Source organism: Pelodiscus sinensis, chromosome 1, assembly GCF_049634645.1.
Source record: "Pelodiscus sinensis isolate JC-2024 chromosome 1, ASM4963464v1, whole genome shotgun sequence".
NCBI classification, from domain to species: domain Eukaryota; kingdom Metazoa; phylum Chordata; order Testudines; family Trionychidae; genus Pelodiscus; species Pelodiscus sinensis.
The window spans coordinates 12,453,411-12,469,927 of NC_134711.1; the positions used below are offsets into that span (position 1 = coordinate 12,453,411).

At 41.6% G+C, this 16,517-nt stretch overlaps 1 protein-coding gene across 13 annotated transcripts in view; it reads right to left on the minus strand.

Annotated features, from left to right (window-relative positions):
- USP6NL (USP6 N-terminal like) overlaps nt 1–16,517 on the minus strand; it is a 239,654-nt gene that overhangs the window by 108,206 nt on the left and 114,931 nt on the right. For 2 of the 13 annotated variants that reach the window (XM_075907942.1, XM_014577270.3), the window contains one exon: nt 13,610–13,781. The exons of the other annotated variants lie outside the window; for them this stretch is intronic. The gene's annotated coding sequence lies outside the window, so the exon portion shown is untranslated. The remainder of the gene's footprint in view (nt 1–13,609; nt 13,782–16,517) is intronic. 13 annotated transcript variants of the gene reach the window in all.

Consider the following 16,517-nt stretch of genomic DNA (forward strand, 5'->3'; position numbering starts at 1 on the left):
CCCAGCCTGATGAAAGTGAGTGAGGATAGGGGATGGAGTGAGCAGGGTGAGGCCTCAAAGAAGGGGTAGGAAGGAAGTGGGGAGAGAGAACTTTGGTTTGTGGTAGATCGTACATTGCACTTTAAATGAAAAAGTGATCTTGTGGTTAAAAAGGCTGGAGACCACTGCCCTAGGGGAAATGATCTGCATTGTCAGACATGGACTAAATGATCTAACAAGTCTTTTCCTCTTTTACCTTCTGATTCTGTGACTCACAAAATTTGTCAAAAGAATAACAATTAAAAAAATACTATGATAGTTAGCAAGATATATTCTAGCTTTGTGTATGCAAACATTTCACCCTTTCCCAACAGCTTTCAAACAGATGCTCCATAACGTGAAATGAGGCAACAACAAATGTCTAGGAGCAGCTGACTTCCATGAAAGAATTAACTGACATTGTCATATAGAAGATAGCCTAAATTAATATTGCAAATCATATAGTTTATCATATCAAACTTTGGGATGAGGTTTATTTATCACTGCGTTAAATTAATGTAAAAACAGAATGTGTCATAAAACGAACAGACTTCTAAAATGACCCAGAAGATACCAATTACTTTTACAAATAGGAATCAAACAATCATTAATTTTACATTTGTTCAGACCCACCTTTAAAGTGTTCTACCCTATATAGAGCACATCCGAATTATAATTTTGTTTGAGCCCTTTACCCCTCACTCCACTCTCACACTTTTTTAATGTCTACAACTACGCTCAGAACAAAAAACAAAATATCTTTTTATATAATAGAATTTGGAGTCCTATTCTGGTTCTGTGCAATTGCACTTGCTTTAAGTTTTAAATGGAAATTACCAGAAATAGTGGCTTCTTCAAAAGAAATTCTATTGAAAGCTGCACCACTTTTCATAGTTTTGCAAATCCTTGTGCTGAGAGAAACAAGGAAGGAGGAAAAGTTTATAAAGTAAGCAAGTGAGGTTCACACACACACACACACACACACCCATCCACCCACCACAGTGACCAAATAAAATTAACTTCTCTCTCATCTTCCTTCCCCTATTTTTTAAGTAGTTAATTTGAAGTTTGGTCTTATACCTATATAACCTCAATGCCAGCAGGAGCTTTGCTACTAGCTTCAGAGAGAATTAGAATTGAACCATTAGCCCCTTAACTCTAAAAGATGGACTGACTGCATTGGCTGTAGGAGACAAAATTCATGAATGAACTACAATTAACAGTGATCTGGCAACTGTGTGTGCTGTCATACTATTACTATAAGAAAATATACTACAAGAAACAGTATTGTACTGCCAGAAGACTATATCAGAAGTGATACTATTAACTACATTGTTTAATTATGCATTGAATGGTGACAGTATGTACAGCATGCCCATGTTACCCCTTCATGCTTCGGAAGCATTCTCTCCAAACAGCCACAGAGCTACATCATTACCCACATTCAGGACCTTTCTGAAAACTCTGTTTCCATGATGCCTACAGAAAAATCCACAATAGGTAACCTACTGATGTGCTATGACCACTTGTGTTGTTTTCTGTTTCAAGTGTAACTGTACAAATCATTGTTATCACAGGAATATAAATGCAACAACTCTTATACAAAATGTGATGCATGGCTAATAAAGGTTAAGTAGGCTTGAAGGATAAATGAACCAGAGTCAAACTCCAGAAATACGTTAGAAAAGTATGTAAAGGATAATTATGGCCATTCCATGTTAGACTGGCTAGAACTTTGAAATGCAAACCTGTATTGTTGGAGAATTAAAGGTGATACTAATTCATAGAACATTAGAACTTGAAGCAACCTCAGGAGGTCAAGTCCAATCCCCTGCCCTCACGGCAGGAGCCAGTACTATCTAGACCAGCTCCACTCAACTCGTGGCCCATGGTCCACATGCGGCCTGCGGGGCAGTTTGGGTTTACTCAACACGCGGCCGCAGGTGGGATCCTTTACACATGGCCTGTGCAGGCTCCATCAATGCAGACATGCTACCTCGACTTAGAGCCCCAGAAAGCTCTCGGAACTAATTACTTCAAATTATTCTGGGGAGTAGTTATTTTGAAATAGCAGCAGAGGAGCATCCACACTATTTCAAAATAACTATTTCAAAATAAGTGTTACTCCTCAAGAAAAGTAGGATTACACATATCAAAATAAGCAACCCCATATTTCAAAATAATGGGCTTGGAGGAGAGGTTATTTTGAAATAACTCCATAGAGTAGACTAGGGCAACAAGACTAACTAAAAAAGGAGGTCCTTCAGATCTCATTTTTTTTAAAGTTACAGACTAATACGGCTACACCTCAGTCAAACAGAAAGTTCTTGTCTACTATTATAGCTGTTGATTCAAAGATCAAAATAGAATATTAACATTTAAGATTAATCTTAGATGAAATAATTTAATTGTCTATATAAGCGGCTGGCAACCTATGGCTCACTAGGGAGCCAGATGTGGCTTTTTTGCTGTTCCAGATGTGGCTTTTTTTGCTAAGCCCCCTTTTGCTCCCCTCCACAGCAAGGAACCCATACTGGTACTGCAGCCTCTCAGCCCTCTGCAAGATTAGAGCACCAGCACTGGCTTACTGAAGGGGGTAGGAGGAGAAAGCCCCAAGGCTCCCTGCCAGATCTGGCTTGCCGGGAAGAATGCGCACTGCTGTTTCCCTTCCCCCGGCTGGGGAGTGCAGCACAGGGACTCGCTGGAAGCCTTCCCTGCTGCGCCAACTGACCAGAATCAAGCCAATTAGGAGCAGCAGAAGTGAGGCCTAAGCACGGTAACTGCATGCACAAGCAAATAAGCTTTCTTTGCAGTTCACCCTAATGAAGTGACCTCAGTTGGCAAAATTCATGAATACCGGGAGCTGGAGCTCCATGTGGCTCCTGAACATACCAAACAGGCCAGGAGCCAGGGGGAACTCACCATTGGTTCAGGTAACTGTGGGTGACCAAGTGCTGGGAGCTATGGTGAGTTCCTCGCAGCTCCCAGCCCCTGCCAGATCCCCCCCATCCTCCAAGCCAGGACAGGAAACCCTCATGAATAGGTGGAACTACGAATAGCAATTCTACAAATCATGAGGGTCTCCTGTTCAACAAAATGCCGATTTCAGAACTGGGTGCAATATTACTGCGAAGAAAAGACATGTGGCATATGCATTCAGAATCTTAACACACAGATGCTTAAAAAATTGTTTTTAAAAGGAAAGAAATGTGTGATGCAACTTCCATTATTGTAGAAGAATATGGGTGTGCCAATTAATGCCGACTCTCTATACTGGAAAACAGGGTTCTGGACTACAAGAGAGAGAACACATGTGGCTAGCTGAACCAGTGCTGTGTTCTGTTTAAAGTACAAAGCTCTCCATCCTTAACATCATCACACGACACAAAAAATTGTCTCCGCAAATTAGTAAAGGTTCTTAGTGTCATTATTTGGAATGCTTCAGAGTTCAGAATTCAGTTAGATATGCTGCTAAATTTTTAAACAGGAATGATAATTAAGAAAACCTGACACAGATGGTTTCTTGACCTCAAGTTTGTATATTTCTAGAGTATTTCTGCATTATATTGCTACTTATATTTTGAAATCCTTCTAAAATGTGCAATTAAAATATATGTTTTTAAAACTGCTTAATGTCTTTGAAATCACCAGATCCTTTCTTGTGCTAGTAAAGTGGATCATGAAATTAATTTTGACTTTCCATTACTAACTCAAGGAAAAATTCCAGTATGCTCATTTAAAAAAAGTGTGTGAAAGAAAGAAAGAAAGCTTGACTGCACAATAGATCATAAAGGTCGAAAGGTTAATTGGAGCCGAATTTGCTATTTAACAGTACTTCCTCAACAATTCCACCCAAGCTAATTAGCAATACATAATCTCACAGAGTAGAATCAGTCTAGGGAAATTCATCACATATTGTAAGGCAAAATTTGTGGCATATCATTGGAAGGTTGTGTTATATCTTTGATAAATCCCTGTTGTCAGGAGCAAAAATACTTCATAAGAAAATAAAATCTCTTTCAGTCAAACTCCCAGACACAAGAGCTCAATTCCAAAGAGAATTTACAAAAATAAATTAAAAAACTAAATTTTGATTTTTGAATTTGTCTGAGGGTCTGCCTATGGCAGAGACTACTAGGATCTCTCCAGAGAAGTGGGAGTAAAATCACTACCTTGACTGACAGGGCTGACTTGTCTTCACATGCAGATGAGAATAGGGAAAACCCTGACAGCAAGCCTGGATGTGAGAAAGTAGAATAATGTAACAAGATATGAATTCATAATTAATGTCCGTAAAGAACAAACATTTCACTGATTTTTCTAGTACACGGGCACATTTGGGTGCCACTTAAAGAGTTTGTTAATACCTGCCTAGGCTGAGGAATTGAAGGATATTGGTTATGCCTCACCATAAACTATGGCTTTATCACATTTTCCAACAATGCGATAATGTTAATACACCTTTGCTAATACACCAAATTAATATAAACTTGAAGTGCTGGTTTTTCTATTTATTTCTACTACCAAGATCAATTAAAGTTACTACAGCTTGATGTAAAGCTGCAGCAGCCTGGTTTACATCTTCAATTTATCCTCCCATGTAAATCTCTACTACTTTTATGCGCCTCACTATAACACAAACTTTGTTTGACATCCAAATTCAAGTCAGCAAGACCAGTTGCATGAATAAGGATTTGCTCTTGAAAGCCATGGTGTTTTCTGAGCTATGTAGAAATGATCTTGGGAATGTATAAATGATGTAATGATAGTCTTAAAAGAAAATAACGGTTTGGGGACTAAAGACAATATTCCAACAAGGACGATGCATAAATACACTGAAATTAAAAGAAAAAATATGCTTATCAAAACTTAGATTAAAAAAAAAAATCAGTGCTTTCATTTGGAAACATTTAATGGAGTATCCAACAGCCCTGGATTGAAATTCATTGTTTTGCCTTCATTATTTTCATTTTTACTGCTTGCTGCAAAAATGCATTAGGCAACTAATAAAAAATTCAAAACACTTAAAGAATACAGTTTGATAAAAAAAGAATGGGTCTTTGAGAGAGAGAAAAAGTACTCATCTTTGCTGACTGATGTATGCCCCAGGCAAAGCAACCTCCAGCATTAGCAAACTATTCTGAAACATGTTCAAGATTTTAGCAGACTCTTAGGATAAAGAGAACAAAACTATAAGCTAAAAGCTTAGCTGTTGTAAATTGGTGCAGCTCCACTAAAATCAATACTGGGACTAAACAGAGCTGTCTCAATTTACAAAAACTGAGAATCTGGTCCAACACCACTTTAAGGACCTACATTTCAATATTCCAATATGAACTGATAGACTTCTAATTTAAAAAAAATCTATACCAACGTGTACTTTCCAGAATCAGCCCCAAACAATGCTCAGCTCCCACACCTTGATGTTACTTGCAGAACAAATATAGTGGTCTCTGCCCTGTATGTTATACAGGCAGTCCCCGGGTTACGTACAAGATAGGGACTGTAGGTTTGTTCTTAAGTTGAATTTGTATGTAAGTCGGAACTGGCATCCAGATTCAGCCGCTGCTGAAACTGACCAGCGGCTGACTACAAGAAGCCCAAGTCAGAGTTGCTCTGCCCTGGCCTTCCTGGAATCAGCCGCTGATCAGTTTCAACAGCGGCTAACTCTGGACGCCTGGGACAGAGCAGCTGGGGCGCTGCCGGGTAGGTCCCCGCAGCGCCGCACCTCAGTGCTGTGGGGACCAACCTGGCAGCACCCCAGAAGCTCTACCCCAGGTGTCCCCAAGTCAGCCGCTGCTGAAACTGATCAGCGGCTGATTCCAGGAAGCCCGGGGCAGAGCAACTCTGCCTTGGGCTTCCTGTAGTCAGCCGCTGATCAGTTTCAGCAACGGCTGACTTGGGGACGCCTGGGGCAGAGCGCCTGGGGTGCTGCCGGGTTGGTCCAGTAGCGCCGCTCCTGAAACTGACCAGCAGCGGCTGAATCAGGATGCCTGGGGCAGAGCAGCTGGGGTGCTGCCGGGTTGGTCCAGTACTGCCGAGGACCAGCGCTGCGGGACCAACCCAGCAGCGCCCCAGCTGCTCTACCCCAGGCGTTGGCGAGAAAAGCCTGGTCTGCTGGGGGGGGGAGAGGGAGGCGCGCACTAGCAGCGCCCCCCCCCCCCCCCAGCAGACCAGGGCGACGCGGGCGGCGGGACCGCCGAGATGCGCCATGGTCCAGTTGTCCGCGTCCTCCATGGCTTTGCTCCGCATCTCCCTGGTCTGCTTGCCCCCCCCTCCCCCGCAGACTGGGTGCGCCCCCTCAGCAGACCAGGGAGACGCGGAGCAGCTTTTCTCGCCCCGGAAGATGCGGGCAGCGGGACCGCGGCACGTCTGAGCGGTCCCACCGCCCGTGTCCTCCGGGGGGAGAAAAGCCCCGTTCGTAACTGTGGATCCAACATAAGTCGGATCCGCGTAAGTCGGGGACTGCCTGTACTCCAATTTCAGACAGAAAAATGGGTGACAGCAACAAAGAGTAGGAGATGGGATAAGGGTAGGGGGAGAAGTTAAAGTAGATTTACTGCACGTAAGATTATTGATTATATTACGTTTCAATAGTTTTCTTTTTTAAAAACTGCAGAGATCTCCATATTGTTACAGTATATTTCTGACCAACAGATTTTGAGTGTGTCACGTCTTGACCAATATCTATCCCAGAATGCCAAGAGGAAAGTAGTTGCTGGCCTTGGTAGCTTTCTTCTTAAAAAAATACAAAAATATATATGTAGATAATAGAAAAATTAAGATAGAAAGGAGACAGATGTAAGAAATTCTGCCTAGCAAATATGATTGTGGATAATATAGATCACAGTAGCTAACAAAGGAAATACAGGTGAATAATGTGAAATCTATTGCTTAATCACTGTATACTAGATGAGCATTTAAAGGAAATTGTTCTGACTGATTCCAAATGAAGTATCCAAACATATTTCAGATGTCTAATGCTACTTAAACTTGCAAGGAAATGTTTTTCAGTGATTTAGTAGGTGAGCTAATATCTTTTATTGGACCAATTTCTGTGGATGAGAGAGGAGCTTTGAAGCTTACACAGAGCTCTTCCTCCAGTCAATAACTTGGTGATTTCCATATGGAGAAATGAGATGTCACTGGCTGCATGTTACCAGAGGCATGACTGATTGGAAAAATAAACAAGGGAGCTTTTTTTGTTGTCCTATCTACAGACTATGCCCCTTCAACCCTAGGAAGCTACTGAGGCTGCCGAATTTTAATTAAAACAACAACAAAAAACCACATCCACACTGGTTGCCACATTGCGTGACTTTAATTCTACTAGACAATAAATCTATAATACACAGTGCTACTCCCTACAAAAAAGAAAAGACAACAAACTATCTAAGCTACTCTATGCCACAGGATACTACAACAGCGACAACCTCAGCCCACTGGATAATATTGTTAACCTTTCCAACTACAGACTCAGCCCAACAGAACAGTCTGTCTTATCCCAGGGTCGGTCTTTCTGTCTCACCTCCCCCACGAACTGGGTTCAGCTTTGTGGTGACCTTGAAGCTTTATTTCACCATCTCTGTCTACAGGAATACTTCCAAGTCACCAATGAACATCAAGCTGACCGGCTAGATCCCCCCTACCAACACCAAAAAACTCTATGTGGACTCCCCCCAATGGTCGTAGTTACAGTCTGGATTTCTATAGTCAATGCGTCCACAACCGTGCACAGACTGACATTATGCGCAAACAACAGGTGACATATAATCGCAGCCATGCTGAACACTATGCTATCCAGAGTCTCAAGAACAACTGTAACATTATAATTAAGACAGCCGACAAAGGGGGTGCTGTGGTCATTATGAATAAGTCAGACTATGAACAGGAGGCAGCTAGACAACTCTCCACCACCACATATTATAGACCTCTCTCCTCTGATCCCACTTTAGAATCCCTAAAGAAACTATACCATCTGCTTAAGGAACTCCCTGCCTCTACTCGGGACCGAATTCACACAGACATGCCTTCTGAACCCCAGCCAGAATTATTCTATTTGCTTCTCACAATCCATAAACCTGGAAACCTTGGATGGCCCCATCATTTCAAGTATTGGCACTCACTACCGGATTATCCAGCTATGTATACTCCCTCCTCAAACCCTATGTTATCAACACTCCTAGCTATCTCCAAGATACCACTGACTTCCTGAGGAAATTACAAAACATCGATAACCTTCCTGATAACACCATCCTTGCCACCATGGATATAGAAGCTCTCTACACCAATATTCCACATGACGATGGACTACAAGCAATTAGAAACACTATCCCAGAGATTACCATTGCAAATCTGGTGGCAGATCTATGTAACTTTGTTCTTACCCACAATAATTTACAATTTGGAGACAACTTATACCTCCAGATCAGCAGCACAGCAATGAGTACCTGCATGACCCCACAGTACGCCAACATCTTTATAGCTGACTTAGAACGTTTCCTCAGCTCCCGTCCCCTATTATCCCTCCTTTACTTACACTACATCAATAACATCTTTATCATTTGGACCCATGGTCAAGAAACACTGGACAAATTCCACAGAGATTTTAGCAACCTACACCCCTCCATCAATCTCAGCCTACACCATTCGACACAAGAGATCCATTTCCTGGACACCACAGTACAAATTACTGATGGTGAAATCAATACCACTCTCTACAAGACGCCCACTGACTGCTACACTTACTTACATGCCTCCAGCTTCCATCCAGGATACACCATATGATCCACCATCTATAGTCAAGCCCTTATATACAACCACATCTGCTCTAATCCCACTGACAGAGACCAAAAACTTCAAGATCTCTACCAAGCATTCGTAAAACTCAATTACCCACCGAGGGAAGTAAAAAAATAGACTGAAAGGGCCAGACGAATACCCAGAAACCAGCTACTTCTAGATAGGCCCAAGAAAATCAACAATAGAAACACCGCTTGTCATCACCTACAGCCCCCAACTCAGACCCCTCCAAAGCATTATCAATAACCTACAACCTATACTGGAAGATGATGCTACACTCTGAGAGGCTGTGGGTGACAGACCTGTACTCTCCTATAGACAACCACCTAACCTCAAGAAGATTCTCACTAACCACCACAGAGCATACCACATTAAAACTAACCCTGGAGCTTTCCCTTGCAACAAACCCTGTTGCCATCTTTGTCCACATATTTACTCTGGAGACACCATCACTGGACCTAACCATATACAGGACTATGTAGCACTTTAAAGACTAACAAGATGGTTTATTAGATGATGAGCTTTCGTGGGCCAGACCCACTTCCTCAGATCAAATAGTGGAAGAAAATAGTCACAACCATATATACCAAAGGATACAATTTTAAAAAATGAACACGTATGAAAAGGACAAATCAAATTTCAGAACAGAAGGGGGATGCGGCGGGGGGTGGGGGGGGGGAGAGAAGGTAAATGTCTGTGAGCTAATGGTATTAGAGGTGATAATTGGGGAAGCTATCTTTGTAATGGGTAAGATAGCTAGAGTCTTTGTTGAGACCCCTGCATAGAGTGTCGAATTTTAGCATGAATGACAGTTCAGAGGATTCCCTTTCAAGTGCAGATTTAAAAGGCTTCTGAAGCAGGATGCAGGTAATTAAGTCGTTGAGACAGTGTCCTTTCTGGTTGAAATGGCAAGAAACTGTTTTTTCTTTGTGATCCTGTCTAATATCTGTTTTGTGGGCATTGATCCTGTGGCAAAGTGTCTGAGACCTTTGTCCAATGTACAAAGCAGACGGACACTTTCGGCACATGATAGCATAAATTATATTTCTAGATGCGCAGGAATGTGTGTTTTTGATCTTATAACTCACTTGGTTAGGTCCAATAATGGTATCAGCAGAGTGAATATGTGGACAAAGCTGGCAACGGGGTTTGTTGCAAGGGAAGATACCAGGTTTGGTACCAACCCTGGTACCTTCCCTTGCAACAACCCTCCCCCCCTTCTGTTCTGAAATTTGATTTGTCCCAATACGGGTACCAGAAGGATGATACGGTTTGTTTCAGTAATAATATGACTGCAATCCCATGGGGGAGAAGTGTGGCGATGAAAACATACTCCTATGGTCATCATCGCCCAGGACGGTCTGCTGAGAGAGTACTGTAGATCTAATGAGACCTGGAGAGCTGTGGGTTGAAGATGGGATTGAGGATGGATTCATAGAGGCAGGATGCAAATGGTACTGCCTGCCATGGTTTCCTGGTGCCAACGGTGTTTGTTCAGGTGCTGCCCATAGCGGGTGCTGGGGTGGTTCTGTTCCTGGTGCCGTAGGAGATGAAGGCGGTGCCATGGGACTCAGTGCTGAGCTCGTCGGTGTCTGTTGAGTTGACTTCGGCAGTGCTGATTTAGTGGTTGGCACTGAGTCGCGGTGTGGTGCTGGAGCCGATGATTGTCTTTGGGCTATTGACAGCACCAAAGAGGCACAGAGTGGTGCCAGGGACAGTTCCGGCAGTGTGGGAACCACACCCGAGTTCCTCATTGTCATGGTACCAGATGTATCCAGTCTATCCCCTCGTTAACTCTAGGGGAAGAGGAAGGAGGGAGAGACCATACTAGGGAAACTATCATTTTAAACAGAACTATGTAGCACTTTAAAGACTAACAAGATGGTTTATTATATGGTTTCATCTTGTTAGTCTTTAAAGTGCTACATAGTTCTGTCTTGTTTCAGCTAGACCAGACTAACACAGCTGCATCTCTATCACTATCATTTTAGAAGCCTTCCTAGACAGCGAGGGGATGGCTCTTTTCTTGGCTGAGGCCTCTTGTGACTGCTTTTTCAAAAAAGATCATTTTGAGGCAGCGCTCTGTCTTTCCTAGCTCTCTCAATTGCAACAATGCTCACACTTTTGTGGGATATGAGCTTTCCTCAGGCAGTGGATACAGAGTGAATGTCCATATGAGGCTGGCATGGTGTCGCGACATTCGTTGAATTTCTGGAAGCCCAGAGAGCCTGATATATTGTTAGGTTCATGGCTTTCTTCTTCTTTTTTTATGTTTTTTTTTTTTTAAACGAAGTAACAAGGAGGGGAGAATTGGGAGGAAATGAGTTCTCATAGCCTTTTGAGCAACTAAAGTCATGTCCAGCTCTGCTGAGGGAAGAAACATTTTTTTTTTAAATAATGAACTAAATCTAAGCAAGAAAAACTATTTACGATAACTATCTATAACTAATTATTAAAACTACGTACGAACTAAGTGCGAGAGAGAAGTTGAAGCTCTGTCCACAACTGAGGATGGTTAACGAGGAACTGAAGGAGGGGGCTGGGCTGTGTATGCAAGGCACTAAGCCGTGAACACCACGAGGCGCCTTCTCGCACATGTGCGGCACAACATGGGAAACTGCTTTGCATGGCTCCGATCTCCAGCTCCAGGCAACACATCACCAACAGTGGAGAACCTACAGGGACATCGCTCAAAGAAGAACCTTTATTATGGTGTTTTGAAACAGTATCTGCAGCTTGAAGGCATTTCAATCTTGTGACGGTTTCTTTTACCACTTCCCCAGGAGTCTACGCTGCAACCTAATATATCTGTCAGAAGGCTTTTCCTGATATTAAGCTTCAAATTTTCCCCCTTTATTAAATTTCACACTGTTAATCCTTATTACAGTACTGTATTGTACTTTTCTATGAACACTGCTCCATTTATGGCCTCTGTCGCCTTAATTTACCAGCAATTTATTCTGACAACTCATCTTTAAATTGCATTTTAATAACAAGGCCATGCCAATTTCTTTTCAGCACTCAGCATCAACAGTACATCCAAAATTCATCAAAAGAATTATAAAATGGAAAACATTAATGCGAATAATTTGAACAGCTTTCCTTAGGCAATAGTTATTAAAATTGGAATAGTACGTGTTTGTTGCAAGCAATATTAAGTCACTGTAAATAAATTACTGGTATAATAATAATTGGAACCGACCGAAGTTTTACAATTGATATTTCACTGTGGTTTTAAATTATAGTTAGCATCAGGGTCAGGAATCTACCTTGAAATGGAATCTCACTTTTGCTGCCAATGTGTCACATTTCCAGATTATATGCAACGATACCCACTCCCTCCTATTCCACATAGCCTCAGAAAAAACTTTAACTCTTGTACTAATTATTACCAGTACCAGAGAAAGCAGGGAAAAGACTGGTGGCATTTTGCTCTCCCCAAGGGGCGTAGTAGCCAAGCTGTACTAGGCAATATTTTTAAAAAGAAAAGCTAGTACTTCCTGGAGTGAAAGACAAATGCTGGGGACATGAGGAAGGTGGCATAACCCTGAATCCACCCCTGTGCATACATGCCACTACAACTGCTCCTTTAAAACCTCTCAACTTCTTACTGCTTATTTCATAGTTAATAATGCAAATGGTCACAGAAGAAGTTTGTGTGTGCATGACTCCAGACAAATGAAGTAACCTACCACATTAAACTTTACATTAAACCGTATCAGCAGTCAGCTCAAAGGAGTATGTCCATAGAGCCATCAAAGGATGGTACAAACAGGATGTAGCCTTCTAATAATTAGGAGGAATGAAAAATACAAATTATGACAATCAAAGGCCCACTGCAGTCTAATTAGGGAGACCTAATTCTATGATAAGTTTCCTACATTCTGCACATTCCACTGCATCAGGCAGGAAATTCTACAGAAGTTTAAACTGCTGTGCCTGACTCTTAAGACCCTTTCCAGCACACAAGCAGACAAGACCACATCCAGCTGCAGAGACAGACTGTAGTCAGATCTGTGAGATGATTCTGCCAGCACTCACATGTACATCCTCTGTGGAGGAGTAAGCCCCCAGTGAATATGGTCTTGCACTTTACAGAGGGATCTGCACAACACAAGCTCCTAAAAAATCACCAACTCCCTCAATGTAGAAGTATGCACAACTTTTTGCCCCTTCATTCCCCCAGATATGAATTGTACAAACTAGGGGTGTGTCTAGACTACATGCCTCCTTCGACGGAGGCATGTAGATTAGCCAGATCGGAAGAGGGAAATGAAGCCGCGATTAAAATAATCGCGGCTTCATTTAAATTTAAATGGCTGCCCCGATCTGCCGATCAGCTGTTTGTCGGCAGATCAGGAGAGTCTGGACGCGATGCCCCGACAAAGAAGCCTTTCTTCATCGACACAGGTAAGCCTCGTGAAACCAGGTTTACCTGTGTCGATGAAGAAAGGCTTCTTTGTCGGGGCATCGCGTCCAGACTCTCCCGATCTGCCGACAAACAGCTGATCGGCAGATCGGGGCAGCCATTTAAATTTAAATGAAGCCGCGATTATTTTAATCGCGGCTTCATTTCCCTCTTCCGATCTGGCTAATCTACATGCCTCCGTCGAAGGAGGCATGTAGTCTAGACACACCCTGGGTTATGTTATAAACAAGAAATAAGTTTAACAACTACAAAATATGAATGTTAAATTATTATAAAGCAAACAGAACAAAAGAGATTACTAAGCAAATAAAACAAAATAAGCATACTAAGCTTAAGATTTTAAAGAAACTGATTCCTCACCCTAAATGTTGATTTTGGAAAGCTGGCAGAAATTTTTGAAGGTGAGCTACCTTGCTTACAGCTTAAATCTTCAGGTATCTTATTCACAGACCAGATCCTTTTTCCAGACTGAGGTCAGTACTCTTCCCCATTTTCCTTTGTCCTTGGTCCTTAAGTGTTTTCAGCAGTCATCCTGAGTGAGGATTTTGTGAGTGAGAGTGAACCCAAATTAATGTATGTCCCAGCTGTAAATAAGATTTACATAAGGTAGGAATCTTTATTTCCCTGTCTTGACCTCCCTCCTCCTTTTAGTGGAAAATTATTGGAAATTCAAAATAGCGTTTAGTACCAGGTAACAGGACCACCTCATTAGTAATGTCACAGTTATATCCCAGGACACCTCTCAAGAAGGAGAGAGATGAGCACCTTCAGTCGTATAATTTCTTCCGAAAGGCCCATCAAGACTGGTAGCCTGTTGTCTGGTGGGTGTTTCCCAAACACACACTCACGTGTAATTGTTACATGATCCATACTCCTAACTTTACATACAGAAATGATAAATATATACAAACTGGATAATTATATTCAGTAAACCATTACCTTTCCAATGATATGACTCATCTTGCACAAAACAGACCTTAGTTGTGCCATATTCTTATCACAAGAATCTTTCTTTGAAGAGCATGGGGTCTAACATCGCAAAAATCACTACAGATTTCCTTATTTTCTATTTTGATGTCTCATTGAATTTACATTGTCTCCATATTTCCAATATTCATTCAAGGCCAATATAAATGCTGTCAAGGAAACTTGGTCTTGACAACTGAGTAAGGAACAGTTGGGGAAGAAAAAATGTCAGACAAGTTTGTTCCCATAAAAACATCAACCAGTGAAATCGTTAATGCAGACGTTTTGTTACCTTTAGATTTCAGAATAAACAGCAAATTGAAAGGAACTGGGCAGTTAACATCTCTTGGGGCCATTGTTACAGCCTTTCTGCAAACTGCATTATGATTACACTATTTTGAAAGTTATTATTACAGACATGAAGCTAGAATCTTTTTCCCCTTTCTATAAAAGCTTGCAACCTGAAGCACAATTCTCTGCCAAGGCAAAATACATGGGACTGTAGATGATTAAAAAGTGAACCCAGTGTAAACTGGCTTTCCCAAAATGGGAGTTTGACATTCCTGTTTCGAGTAAATTCCTCTTTGGGTGGTATGGTACGGTACATCTCAGAATAATATAGAGGTCATCTAGAATGAGTTCTAGGTTCAGGAATCATGGAGCTGCATTCATGGCACTCAAGTGAACTCCGATTCTCAAGGATTAATGCATAAACAGAGAGATACGTCTCTTCCACAGATCTATGATTTTTGCTAATTTATGCAGTCTTCATGTACAATGAATCTTTCAGTTTCCATCCCAATACACAGGGATGGATTTTGTACAGAACTGTGTACCAATGAATAATGTCAGCACTGTAGAGGAAATGTGATTCCATGATTCAGACACAGAATTAGAGTTCATGAGTTCTGAGTTTCCAGAACACTGACTAGCTGAAAAGAAAAAGAATTATAGCAGAAGTGAGGGGTTGGGTAATCTTTGAAAGTTACTCAAGGAAGATAAAGTTATTCAGGTAGCAAGAATTAAAAACATCAATTTAAATGCCTATTTCATAAGAGATGTCTAAATGCAGAATCTGTTAGTAGATTTCTAGTACATTTTGATTCAAGCTCCTCAATGGGAGACTTTCCCATGACTGCAGTGACCTTTGCACTAGGCCCTAGGAAAGCAACAAGAAATATTTTTTCTTCTCCACCATCCACAAATGTATTTATTTTTTATCCAAAACGCATGCAACATAATAGCAGTTTACAAAGTATAGCATCTTTCATCCCACTTGACTCAAAAACACTTTACAAACCATATATGCAAGAATCAATTCATCCACTAATGAAGCAAAACCTCCTCCAAGGCAAAATTTGACTGCTAATTAACAGCTTGCAAGCAACATCACAGAATAGCACAAGCAGGAAGCAAGGAAGAATATATTTATTAAGCCTTATAAATAGAATCTTCAGCAGCCAGTCACCACTCTAGACTAAAAAAATAGTTCAGAAATTGAAAACACTGTTGGACAACTATTCCATGAAACACTAAGGCCTAGTCTGCACTAAAGTCAGGTTGACAAACACCTTGTATAAACCTATTTGTGTATGTCTATGCTCAAATTTGTCTCCAGCTGACAAACACCCTGTGACACAATGAAAGCACATCCTGAACAGCACACAGCTATTGTCGAACTTTGAAAAACACTGAGGAGGAAGAGATGAGAAAGAAGCGGATTAGGGAGAACCCGTTCAGTGAGATACCATAAACCAATTCTGCATCAGATGGTGACCAAAGGGCTTAGTGGGCCAATACAACTGACAGCATGGAAAACCAGTCAGTGCTTGTTTTTCAATGAAGCACCACTTATGGGTTTGTCTGCAGCTGCTCCAGGAACACCACCGACAGCGTTGAATTGTTTGTTGCTATGTCCTTCAGCAAACAGTTCCAAAAAAAAAAAAAAAAATCCTCACATTCTTCATTGTTGCAGTACATCCTGCGGATGTGCAAATACAGGAGAATCGTGAATCCTGTATTTGCAGCATTTATGAGAACTCTGCAAAGCTCTGTGGGCTCCATGCTTCTGGCAGATTGCAGAGAGAAAAGTGCCCTATGGATTTGTGGGGGTATTTTTTTTTAAAAGGCATAACAATTATGGAATATGAATGGCATTTTGATACAAATAAAGCTGCATGCTTGGAACTTGAGCACTGGCTCCCAGAAATTCCTGAGCAAGTCATTTCTATCTTCCTGAGCAAGTCATTAGATAACTGCAGCGGCACAGGAGCAGCAAACAGAGCTGTAAACAGGGGAGTTT